The sequence below is a fragment of the Tursiops truncatus genome, chromosome 4 (genome assembly GCF_011762595.2).
Source record: "Tursiops truncatus isolate mTurTru1 chromosome 4, mTurTru1.mat.Y, whole genome shotgun sequence".
Taxonomy (NCBI): domain Eukaryota; kingdom Metazoa; phylum Chordata; class Mammalia; order Artiodactyla; family Delphinidae; genus Tursiops; species Tursiops truncatus.
Window position 1 is genome coordinate 134,241,942 of NC_047037.1, and position 14,113 is coordinate 134,256,054.

Below are 14,113 nucleotides of genomic sequence, written 5' to 3' on the forward strand. Positions count from 1 at the left end.
TGATCTCCCTGTGCTATGCTCCTGCTTCCCACCAGCCAACTATTTTACATTCAGTAGTATATATGTCAATGCTACTCTCACTTCACCCCAGTCTTGCCTTCCCACCCCATGTCATCAAGCCCACTTTCTATGTCTATCTCTTTATTCCTGCCCTGAAACTAGGTTCATCAGTACCATTTTTTTTTTTTTTAGATTCCATATACATGTGTTAGAACACGGTATTTGTTTTTCTCTTTCTAACTTCACTCTGTATGACAGACTCTAGGTCCATCCACCTCACTACAAATCACTCAATTTCATTTCTTTTTATAGCTGAGTAATATTCCACTGTATGTATGTGCCACATCTTCTTTATCCATTCATCTGTCAATGGACGTTTAGGTTGGTTCCATGTCCTGGCTATTGTAAATAGTGCTGCAATGAACATTGTGGTACATGTCTCTCTTTGAATTATGGTTTTCTCAGGGTATATGCCCAGTAGTGGGATTGCTGGGTCTTATGGTAGTTCTATTTTTAGTTTTTTAAGGAACTTCCATACTGTTTTCCATAGTGGTTGTATCAAATTACATTCCCACCAACAGTGCAGGAGGGTTCCCTTTTCACCACACCCTTTCCAGCATTTATTGTTTCTAGATTTTTTGATAATGGCCATTCTGACCAAAGTGAGGTGATACCTCATTGTAGTTTTGATTTGCATTTCTCTAATAATTAGTGATGTTGAGCATCTTTTCATGTGCCTCTTGGCAATCTGTATGTCTTTTTTTTTTTTTTTTGCTGTACGCGGGCCTCTCACTGTTGTGGCCTCTCCCTCTGTGGAGCACAGGCTCCGGGCGCACAGGCTCAGCAGCCATGGCTCACAAGCCCAGCCGCTCCAGGACACATGGGATCCTCCGGGACCAGGGCACGAACCCGTGTCCCCTGCATCGGCAGGCGGACTCTCAACAACTGCGCCACCAGGGAAGCTCTTCTGCCCATTTTTTAATTGGATTGTTTGTGTTTTTGATATTGAGCTCCATGTGCTGTTTTGTATATTTTGGAGATTAATCTTTTGTCTGTTGTTTCACATGCAAATATTTTCTCCCATTCTGGGGGTTATCTTTTTGTCTTGTTGATGGTTTCCTTTGCTGTGCAAAAGCTTTTAAGTTTCATTAAGTCCCATTTGTTTATTTTTATTTCTGTTACCCTAGGAAGTGAGTCAAAAAAGATCTTGCTGTGGTTTATGTCAGAGTGTTTTTCCTTTGTTTTCCTCTAAGGGTTTCATAGTGTCTGGTCTTACATTTAAGTCTTTAATCCATTTGGAGTTTATTTTTGTGTATGGTGTTAGGTAGTGCTCTAATTTCATTCTTTTACATGTAGCTGTCCAGTTTTCCCAGCACCACTTATTGAAGAGGCTGTCTTTTCTCCATTGTATGTTCTTGCCTCCTTTGTCATAAATTAGGTGCCCATATGTGTGTGGGTTTATCTCTGGGCATTCTATCTTGTACCATTGATCTATATTTCTGTTTTTGTGCCAGTACCATACTTCAATACATTTTTAAAAGGCAAATAATGTCTTAATATTTATTACAATAGTTTTATGTTTCATGGACCCACAGAAAGGGTCTCAGAACCCTCAGGAGTCCACATACCACACTTTGCCCTAGAGTAATCAGAAAGATGTGTTGTAAAGGAAGCTTCATTCCTGATAGCTTCCAGGAAGGAAGGAAGACCTCTGGTCCCTCTGTGTGGAACTAAGAGGAGAGAGGAAATAAATGGCAGGTGAGCCCATCTCCTTCAATTTCTTAGGATGGAGACATATGGCAAGGACATGGTGTTTGAAACAAACAGAAAGATCTGAGGTTATTTCTCTAAGGAAGAAGCCTTGTTTCTGCTTCCCAGGGCATAACTCAGAAAAATATCAGTCTCCCAAGAAAGCCTGATATTCAGCATAGCATGGGGCCAACATGGTGCTGCCCAAATGTGATTAAAAATGGTTCATGCATAACATCATATTTAATGGTGAAAGACTGAGTGCTTTTTATCTAAGAGTAGAAAGAAGGATGTTCCCAGCAAAGATGTCTGCACTCACCACTCTGCTCTTATTCAACAGAGTACTAGAAGTTCTTGCCATTGCAATAAGGCAAGAACATTTTTAAAAGGCATGCAGATTGGAAAGGAAGAAATAAAACTGTCCCTATTTGCAAATGACGTGACTGTCTACATAGAAAAGCTCAAGGAATCTATAAAAGAAGAAAGAAAAACAAACCTCTTAAACATAAGGAGTGAATTAAGAAAGGCTGTAGGATACATAATTGACATACAGAAATTAATTACATATTCTATATTCTAAAAAAGGACTTGTGGAAACAGAGATTAAAAACACAGTGCCATTTACAATTGTGTCCAAGAAAATGCAATACTCAGGTATAAACTTGACAAATCATGCATAGGGTCTGCATGATGAAAATTACAAACTGATGATAAAAGAAATCAAAAAATACCTGAATTAATGGAGATACATAATGTGTCCATGGATTAGAAGATGCAATGTGTATTAAAGATGTCAATTCTTCTCAAACTGATCTTAGATTTAATGTTACTTCTATCAAAATCCAGCAAGCTTTTTGTAGATGTAGACAAGCTTATTCTAAAACTTATATGAAAAGTCATAGGCCCTACAATAGCTAAAAGGACCTTAACAGAGAAAAATAGTGGGAAGAATGAGTGCTTGATGGTAAGGCTTACTATATAGCTCCAGTAATCAAGACGGTGTGGTATCAAGACAGTGAGAACAGGCATATACATCTATGTACCAGAATAGAAAAACCCAGAAATAAACCCACACATATTTGTGCAATTCTTTTCCATAGAAAGTGAATTCCAGCTGTAATGAAATATGCACACAGGAACTAATAACAGTAAACTACATCAAGTATAATTCTGACCATGAATGAATTTTAAAAATTGAGATGTAATTCACACATGAAAAATTCACCTTTTTAAAGTATACAGTTCAGTGGTGTTTAGTATATTCATGAAGTTGTGAGACTGCCACTACTATCTAATTCTAAAACATTTCCATCACCCCCAAAAGAAAGCCCATATCCATTATCCATTAGTACTCACTCCCCATTTCCCTTCTCTGTTGAGCGCTGTCAACCACTAATTTACTTTCCTTCTACAGACTCACCTACTTCGAGCATTTCATATAAATAGAAACATATGATAAGTGTATTTCTGTGTCAGGCTTCTTTCATGGGCCAGAGAGAGCCCAGGGGGCAGCCCAAGGACCTAAAGTGGGTCCAGCACCCACCATGTCCACACTGATACCTGGATGATGTCCAACAAGGATCCTGATCAGCCCCAGGAGAAATCCTAAATTGAACTCAAAGCCTCAAAAGACTGACCACTTACTCAGAGGTGACTGACTTAATCTGAAAGGGAATATTTTAAACCAGAAGAGACTAAGATACTCATACTGACCAGTGTGAGTTTTCTTCTTCCCCTTTCATGGGGGAATAGGGAAGCTCCAAAACAGAATGAGATCAGTTATGGAAAATAAGGAACACTCTCTTTTTTGAAAATCTGAGTCATAGCATTTAAGCTCCAGTCTTCTCTGCTCTTAGCAATTCCAGTTTCAAGATGAAGACACTGAGGCTCAGAAGTGCTCCATGATTGCCCAATGTCATGAGCAAATTCACGTCTGTTTGCCTCCAAATCCTGGACTCTTTCTGAGCAAAAGTTAGTCTCTTGCTAGTGAGATTTATATGACAGGTAGATGTTTTTCCTCTCACTAGGAAGGCTCATATACTAGACCATCTCACCCAAAACAATGTCTACAATGTCTGAGGAATTATAAAATGAAACAAAATGAAATCAAACTTTCTAATTTCCAGAAAACCTTTAAATACAATCTCCTGTTTCCTACTCAAAACTGAAAACACGTTTAAAAAAATTTTTTAAAGTAATTACAGAATTCCTTCTATAACTTTTATACATAGTATTTTCAAAGCTACAACCAGAAATCAATGGGCATATTATATATATGCTGCTTAATAGCCCACTAACATTAAATGAGCATCTATTAGCTGCCGGGCCCTGAGCTGAGCACTTTCCCTGTATCATCTCATTCACCTTCACAACCACCCCTTGATGGTGGCTGAGTAATGGAGCTCAAAACATACCACGAGTCAGTGACAGCCTGACCCTAACCTCTTCTCTTGGCCTCCAAGTCCATTCTTTTAACTGATACACCATTCTGTCAACAGAATATTGAATCCTACAAAGTTTTGGTCGTACAGTTTTTAGGGCTGAAAGGAGGGCCATAACATATGGGAAATGTGAAGGGGTCAACGCAGGAGGCTGATTTCATTGGCCAGGCATTTTAGTCTATTTGTTTTATTTCAAATGGAAAAGAGCAAAACTGGAATAAAATTTATTCTTGAATGCATATGTATGATCATTCAAAATGTGTATTATAATTTGTTATTAAATCCCTAAGAAAAGAAGTAAATGAGAGAGGAGAGAGAGAGAGAGAAACCATGTGTGTACGTAGTAAACATGCATGTTAATGCAGAGGTTTCCTCAAAATAGTGACATTTTATTTTGAAAAGATAATTTTTGTAATTAATTAAAACTTCAATATATGTATTGTTAAAGAAATTTTAAGCCATATTTGTGGGGATATTTGAACTCATACTACAACTAAGCATAAGTGACATAGGGTATTATGGGTTGAATTGTTGAATTGTATCCCCACCAAAAGATATGTTGCAGTCCTAATGCCTGGTTTATGTGAATATGACCTTATTTGGAAATAAGGTCTTCACAGATGTAATGAAGTTAAGACGAGGTCACTAAGGTGGGCCCTGATCCAAACATGACTTGTGTCCTTATAAGAAGAGGAAAACTTGGACACAGACATACAGGGAAAACTCCGTGTGAGGACAGAGGCAGAGATTGGAGTGATGCAGCTGCAAGATAAGGAACACCTGGGAGTGTCATCAAACCAGAAGCTGAAAGAGGCAAGGAAGGATCCTACCCAGAGTCTCAGAGGGTGCTCGGCCCTGCTGACACCTTGGTTTTGGACTTCTGGTGTCTAGAAGTGTGAGAGAATAAAGTTATGTTGTTTTGAGCCACCCGGTTTGTGGTATTTTGTTATGACAACCTCAGGAAACTAATTCAATGGGTTTAGGCAGAAAAGGGAGGGCGCAGTTTGAAGAAAAGGATGATCCTGTACTGTTGGAAAGGGGAAGAGAAATAGTAGTGACATGGGAAAGAGGTGACGTGTTCTGGAAAAAAAAGGAAGTCTTGATGCACCTACTTTCTTGTTCTGATTTTCTTAGAATTCAAAATACGCAGAAAAACGTTCATGTAAATTGGGTGTCACAGACATCATCAAGGAAAACCACCCATAAATCTTGCTGTACAGATGCATAAGCCTTAATCAAAATGGATGGCATAATTCACAAAATGGAACCAACCACGTACCATAATTACTAAAAAGAGTACCACATAATGCACACACATGCTTGTGTGTGTGTGTGTGTGTGTATGTGTGTGTTTGTGTGTGTGTGTGTGTAATTCAGTGTACTTGCCAGCACTGAGCCTCGTTTAGAAAGAACATGTTTTAGGGACTTTCTTATTGGATTTTTTCCCACTCTGAGTCTCAAACACTGATGATACCACCCTTGATTCAGGTGTTGATCAAACAGCCCTCAGAGTTCTTTAACTCCGAAATTGGTGACAATCACAGAAGAATTGGATAATTATTACTGGATACACCACAAGAGGAAATGGGTATTATTTATCATACGGATTTACATAAAATGATCTAGAGCGGGCATGGGTAGGATTCTGGGATGAGTCACCATTTTGTCCCCAGCAAGGGGTGGGAGAGACATCTTCCCAGGATGACCGACAGAACCATCTTGGCGGAGGGCTGGTATGGGGGCTCTGCTGTTCACTGCACTTTGTCCTTAGGCCGGAAAGTCAATCTGAGCTCCTCTCAACGATCCTTGAAACTTGCCTTGCCTTTGCTTCCACCCAAGCTCAAAGACTCTCCTGTCCTTCTAATCCCAGGAATGACCAGATCCCTCTAACTGGAGCAAACTTGGCCCATACACCCTGAGAGGCTGGAGTTCTGCTGTGCCAGCTGTGTCAATGTGAGGGTCATTTTTGTATTCACATTTTGGGGAGACATTCTCCTTAACTGGTGGTATAAACTATAACCAGATGCTGACTTCATTCTCTTCTCCTGTGGTTTGGTGCCCACCCTTTGGAAGGAACCTGATGTCAAGCTCTAGTCATGACATTTAATAGCTGTTTGACACAGGATACATTCCTTAACCCCAGAATAAGTCTCTTCACCTGTCAAATGGACATGTTAATATCTGTGAACTTTAGTAAGCATGGAATGAGGCCATTTTTAAAAGTTGGTTTCTTTTATTATAAGAATGAGAGACTTATTCGTCCTAGCATTTTTAGAGGGAGGGAGTGGTAGGGCTACACGCAGAGAACTGAGGGAATATCTCAAATTGGAAGTTAGATCCCAGGACCCTCTTAGAATGAGTACGATGAGGTTTGCTCAGGTCCCCTTTCAGATGACACAGGTTCGCGTTGTTAAGATGGGATCATCACACTTGTCCTCCCCTGCCTGTGGTCCTCCTTTCCTCTCTCCCTCTCACCACACATGGCTCTGGCTGAGCGCATCCATCCCCAAGGTGAACAGACCATTTTAATGGTGAAGGCTCTCAGCTGAGCTCCAGGCCAGTGTATCCAACTCCTCCACTTGGAGCACAGATGTCTCAAAATTAAGTGTCCAGAACGGCTTTATTACTTCTTGCTTGCCCCCCACACCCATTTCTCCTTCGTCTTCCACACTTCAGAAAATGGTGCCTTGGGCCACCCAGCCAATCCAGCCAGAGCCATCATCCCACACTCAGACACCAGCAAGTGACTTGATGCCAAGTCAAGACTCCATCACAAATCTGCCACTTCCCCTCCCCCTCCCCAAGACTCTTGTCTCCCACCACTTGTCTCTTTATTCTTCACTCCTGCCCTCCCATCCATGCTGCACCCTACAGCCAGAAGGACGGCTTCTCAAACTGTGAATGAGATCATTTCATTTTCCCACTTACTGCCCTCCCATGGTTTCCTAGTGTACTTATGGCAAAACCTAAACTTCCTGCAGCTTCCGAGGCTCTGAGTGGCCCCCTCCCTGCCTGCTTCTCCACCTCACCTCAGGCCACTTTCTGCACATTCGTTTTGAGCTGTGTTTCATGCTTGGTGCATCCTACCTCAGGGCCTTTGCACTTGCAGTGCCCTCTGCCTGGGCGGCTCTCCCACCTGATATTCTGGTGGCAAGCTCCTTCAAATCCCATAGGTCTCAGCGGAAACGGCACCTCCACGCAGACCGCTCTAAAAGCAGGTCATTTATCTGCAGTGTTCCCCCATTTCAGCCCTACTATTGTTTCCTTCAGAAAGCACAGTGAGTGATTATTTTCATCTGTTTTCTTTTGTATTACAGTATAACATACACTGAAGTGCACTGATTTTAAATGTACAGCTTGATGAATTTTTAAACATCTATATACCTGTGTCATCACCACCCATATCAAGAAATAGAACATGACTACAACCCCAGATTTGCCTGTGTCTTTCTCAAGTCAACCTCTGCAGTATCTTCCTTCCCTGTTTCCAGAGATAAGCACCGTTCTGACTTCTCTCAACCACCGATTCTTTTTGCCTGTCCTTGAACTTCATGGAATCATAATCACACGCATGTACTCTGTTGTGTGTGACTTCTTTCATTTATCAGAACGTTGTAAGATTTCACCCACAGTTGTGTCTAAAATAATGTGTTCCCTTTTCTTCTGACTGTGTAATATTCCATTGTGTGATTATAACACAGCTCATGTATTCATTCTACTTTTGGTGGACATTTGGGCTGTTTCTGGTTTATGGCTCTTATAAATGAAACTGTATATGCCTTTTGGTGTCCGTCAGAATTCCTCTCTGTGGTTGAGTGAATACCTAAATATGGAATTGCTGGGTCACAAGGTGGGCATATGTGTTGCTTTCACAGATTATATCAGTAGTGTTACTTTGTTTTTGATTTTGATTTTTGTCTTCCTTAGTAGAATTAAGCTCTGTGTCAGCTGGGACCTGACCTGTCCATCTTTCCTATTTTTAAACTCTTAACATCCAGTGCAGTACCTAGCACATTTTTAAGCACTCAGCTAATACTTGTTGAACTGACAAGTACTGGGTTCTGTTCTTTCAGTTTCTGATTTCTCATTTTACTTATAAGTTTTGCTTCCATGGCCAGCTTACCATGTCTCTTCATGGTATCTTTTAAGCATCAGACCTCATTAGTGCCATATTCCCTTTGTGATACTAAAAAGTCCAGGGACAATCTGAGGAAGCAGTCCACCCTTCCCAGTCAGCCCCAGCGTGGTGTGAGAAGACTCTCACTGGTCCCCTGGGCTTGTGACAACCCTGGGCCAACAGAGTGTGATTGACGGTTAGAGTCATGTGGTCAGCCCATGCCCACCTCTGTGGAGGACCTTGTAGGACTGAGCCTGTAGCAGGAATTGTGACATTTCTCCTGACCGGCACATGTATGTAGTTGGCCCAGTACCTGACATAAAGTTGATGCTCAGCAAACAAACGACTATTATCATAACTTTGACTATTGATACCATAGTTCATAATTGACTTTCCTCATGTTACGCCATCAAACATTCCTTAAAGAGGCAACCACAGTTTGGGAACTTCGATCTCAATTTCTATACACCCAATGTTGTGTGGAATGTGTGGATTATAAAATATAAAATTCATAATAAAAGGACACGGCCACTTTATGCAGGAAACAATAATGCATCATTCAAAAGGTATATTCGTTCTAATTTCATTTAGGAAAGGGGTAGAGGCATTTATATTAAAAGTAATCATTTTGTATCTGAATACTCATCTGTAATGGAAAGACTCTGGGGGTAGGCCCCATAATCCCTGCCTCATGGTATTCACACCCTCCTCTCGAGTGTGGACAGGACCTGCCACTTGCGGCTAACCAATAGACTATGCTAAAGATGACAGGGTATATGGTGTTGGGATTGTGTATGTGGTTACATGACTACACTACATAAATCTGTATCATCCGTCTTGCTAGAGTCTCTCCATCCCTTGCTGGCTTTGAAGAAGTAAATAATCATGTTAGGGAACCGCACACAACAAGGAAATAGGGGCAGTCTCTAGGAGATGAAGACAGTCTCTAGCCCACAAGGGCTTCCAACTGACACCCTCAGTGAAATAAACTCCTGAGTTATACAACCACAAGGAACTGAACTCTGCCAATAACTATGTGAGTGTGGCATTCAATCCTTCCCCAGTCAAACTTCAGATGAGACCACAGCCCCAGTCAACACTTTCATGGCAGCCTTTGAGACCTTGAAGCATATGACCTAGGAAAAATGTGCTCAGGCTCCTGACCCACAGAAACTGTCATGATAAATGTGTGTTGTTTTAAGCCATTAAGTTTGTTGTAATATTGTTCCACAGCAATAGATTTCTAATATAGCACCCATTTTGTCATTTGTTTAACCAGCATCTATTAAGAGCATACTGCCAAATGTGATCTTGGGCGTGGATAGAGGATATTATTTAGTTATTGTTCAACCCAAATATGACCAGCTTGAAAGCCATCCCCCATTCTATATTCAGTTGTTTCAGAAACACCAAAACAATAACACAAAGACTATCTGAGACTGCACAGCTCTGGTATCATTTATCTTATTTAGTGTTTTTTCCATAAACAATTTCCCCTTAGGTAAGATTAAATGTTCATGGCAAAACAAGCTTATTTGGTATAGTTGTTGCTCTTAATTGAGTTATATTTTAATAAAATTAGTAATGTCTCAAACTTTCTGAAAGAAGTTTGAAAAATGTCACATCTCAGAAAGAAAGCCTGGCTAAACACATACAACTACAGTAAATTATTGTCCATCAAGTCTGGGGTTAATGTCAATCTTCCACATAGCTGGGTTGGAAAGATAAGAAATATCACCATCTTTTTATGATATGCACTATTCTAGATGTGAATAATAAATTAATATTTCTGGTTATATGCACTGTATACAGTGGTTATATTATTCTGTATTTCTGTGGTTAAATAATTGGAGCTGTCTTGGTTTTTAGCAGCCGTGAATTTTGTGGTTAAATTATGTTGTCTAGTTTTGTTTTAACAGCTATGTGTGTGTATATATGTGTATGTGTATTTGTAGGTGATTTTCACACAAGTTATAGGTCATCATAACTAAGCCACAGAAATCTATGAAGCTATACTATGTATGGGAGTCATATGTCACTCCCACTTCTGGTTTAAATTTTGTCCTATAAATCATAACCATTAGTGGAAACTTGAAGTTGTTCCCAAGGCTTATAAATAGAGAGTAAATCTTTGTTATTAATTTTTAGAGATACAATTGTCTTAAGGGCAATTGTAGAATGGAAATCTTCTCCTTTATAGAAAATGTAAAATATGAAATCTTCTGTTTAAAAATGTAATTCTGATGTTTTTGTTCATTAATAAGAACAAATTTCTCTAGGAAACTGACAAGTGAAATTCCATTATCTTGAACTTTATTATTCTTCCAAATCCCAAACTTTTTATCAGATTTTAAATTACTATTTATGTTGTCCTTATGTTCTTTTGTGGTACGTTTCTGAGTTTTTATTTACATAAAAGTATGGTTTCCCTTAAAAACAAATAAAACCATAAAAAAGCTTGCTTTGTATGAGAGAAAGCAGGTTTATAAAACTAGTATGTTGGTGAACAAGTAATGAGATCACAAGGACTTTCCAACCAAAGGTTGCTATTTTGACATTGAGTCTACTCTAACCAAAGTATTGTTTAATTTTTAATCATAGATATTTGTCAGCCAAATAGATACTCTACTGTACTACAATTGTAATATAAGATAACATGTTAGTTCAAAATCTACCCATGCCTGTTTCTGTATTTTTATTTTTCTTCATAGTGTTTATTAGTGTGTTGTTCAAAAGATAACAAAAGTATTTTCCCAAGATTATTTAATGTTGATGAGGATTCGATCACATACTCTGCAGGTGAAAGCGTAAACTGAAATCAATCTCTTCAATAAACAATTTAACAATAATTATTAAGAGCTGAAAACAGTTGATCCTCTGACTCAGTGGTTTCTCATCCAGGAATTTATAATATGGGATTAATCAGAGATATGTATAAAGACATATGTACAAAATTATCTGTCACAGAGTACTTTATTTTATTATAAAAATAGAAGTTGAATAATAGTCCATTGTGTATATGTACCACATCATTTCTATCCATTCATCTGTTGATTGGCATTTGGGTTGTTTCCATATCTTGGCTATTGTGAATAATAAAATGGTAGATCTATTTTTAATTTTTTGAGGAACCTTCATATTATTTTCCACAGTGGTTAGACAAATTTACATTCCCATCAACAGCAGGTTCCCTTTTCACCACATCCTCACCAGCACCTGTTGTCTCTTGTCTTCTTGATGATAGCCATTCTAACAGGTGTGAGGTGATATCTCATTGTGGTTTTGATTTGCATTTCCCAGACGATTAGTGGTGTTGAGCATCTTTTTTTGTTGCCCATTTTAATGTCCTTTTTGGAGAAATGTCTATTTAGTTCTTCCAGCATGAGAAAGGAAGATTTGTGACAACATGGATGAAACTTGAGCACATCATGCTGAGGGAGATAAGTCAGAGAAAAAGACAAGCACTGTATGATATCACATATATGTGGAATCTGAAAAAGTTAAACCTGTAAAAAACGGAGTAAAATGGTGGTTACCAGGGGATGGAGGGTGGAATAAGGATAATGGTATTTAAGGATACAAACTTGTAATGGGTAGCAAATAAGCCATAGAGATCTAACGCACAGTATAATAAATATAGACAATAATATTGTACTATAACTATGTAATGTGATAAATATCACTATATCTACAATCATATTATAGTATATAAATGTATCAAAGTAACACACTGTACCCCTTAAACTTTTACAATGCTACAAGTCAAATTTATTCAATTTTTTTAAGTTGCCAATTAAAAAATATAGAACTTGACAACATAGGGATATGTCTATTATAGAAAATAAATCGATTGTGGAATCTCCATATGATAGAATATTATGCAATTATTAAAGCAAGATTTTTAAAAATTATATAATGGCATAAAATATTTTAATGTTAAAAGGTAGAGCAGAATCCAAAACTATACTATTAAAATAGGTACCTATGGAAGAAATGTGGACGGGAAATACAGTAGCATGTTAATATTGTTTCTGATTGGAAAGATCATGGGTAATTAAAAATGATGGATATCTAATTTTATCTCCTATCAAGTTTGTGCCACAGCTCTTCAGTAAACCTTAATATCACCTTAGCCCAGGTATAGGTTTACTGTGAAGAATTAGGATATGGACAGTGTCTATACCCAGGATAAATTAATGAGGGCAGAACAGCCTTCTCTGAGCTACACTGTTCTCAGAGACCATTGTGTTGGTGGTAGAATAATCTCGAAAGCAGATTGTAGTTTTGGAGTTGAAGAAGCAGCTTATAATAAGAGGTCACATGTAACAACCAAGAAAATATAGGCCCCTTGCGGGGTTTAGAAATACTGGGGAAAGATATAGAACTCCTTTCCATCTAGTGGTATGGGAATGCTAATGAACCTTATTTGTATAATAAAGGAAAGAGTTACCTCTGCAGTTTGGAAAGCTTGGAGAGAGTTGGATCACTTAGTGGTAGACACATGCCCAAGAGTGGACAGTTAGAGCTGTCCGTTTGTATTTCTAGTTCTTTTCTTTCAGGACACACAGCAGGATTGCAACCTTTGACGCTGGGCATGATCATGAGACTAGCTTTGGCTAATGGTATATGAGAAATAACTTGTTCTGGTCACAAGCATATTTTCTTCCTGCTATCAAGATGAAAAATCTCATTCCAGACAGTAGAGACTTGCTCAGCCTGGAGCCTTGAGTAGGGACACCAAGGAGAAGAGCTTCTTACTCACCCAAGGTGAATATAGATCCTAAGTATGAATGAACCATTGTCGTTTAAGCCACTGGGATTTGTTTTTTTGTTGTTGTTGTTACTGCAGCATAACCTGGCACATCCTGACTGATCCGTTAACGTTTTGAGGTCAATGCATTAAAGAGAAACTGTATAGAAACTGAAATGTGGTAAATCAAATATTTTACTCACACTCTTTTAGAAGTTCTTTAGAATTTGTTTAAAATTGATTTAAAAGCTAAGATATGTTTTATATTTTGAATCATTATGGTCTAATAAAAATGGGATTAATAAAATTTTATAGTGTCTCAGCAAGTGCAAATTAACTTTTACAAATTTTTCAAAGTTCTTAATTAACAGAAAGTTTTAAAATAATGTACCTATCAAATGATGATACCATTTTTATTGAAAGGAGAATTTGTTTTTCTTTTCATTAATATGTTAAAAGAATCTGTTAGTCAGAGGTCCTTGGGGAAATTACTGATTGTGGGGCTGAATAAGTAAAGTACAAGGTGTGCCTAGAGTACCAAAAAGTAAGGAGGTATTTACATACATAAATATACACATGCATGAAAGATAGGGGTATATCAAAGGGACAAGGAGCAAATCTGAAAGAGCTACCAAAGGCTACATCTGATATGATTTGAGCCACAAAATAAATAACATATTTTTGGACTATAACCCAGAGTTATCTATGAGCCCATATTGATGTAAATAAATGACTCAAGAAAGAAAGAAGAAAGAAAGACCAAACCTCTCTTTCAGAAAAGTTTCAAGTAATATACACACATGCCACCCCTTCCAGGAGGTAGGGTTCCATTGACTTCCCCTCCCTCGAACCTATAGGGTGGGTTAGGCTTACGAACTCACTTCCAAAGAATAGAGGCTAGAAAAGGGAAATATTACCTTTACAGTGGAGAACCCTAAGAAACACTACTTCAACCAAGTGATGAAGGTTAAAGTCACCCATGATGTCATGTGGATATCACGTACCTCCTAATTGAATGGGATGAGAAGGACATATCACCTCTGTCCCATTCCCTCC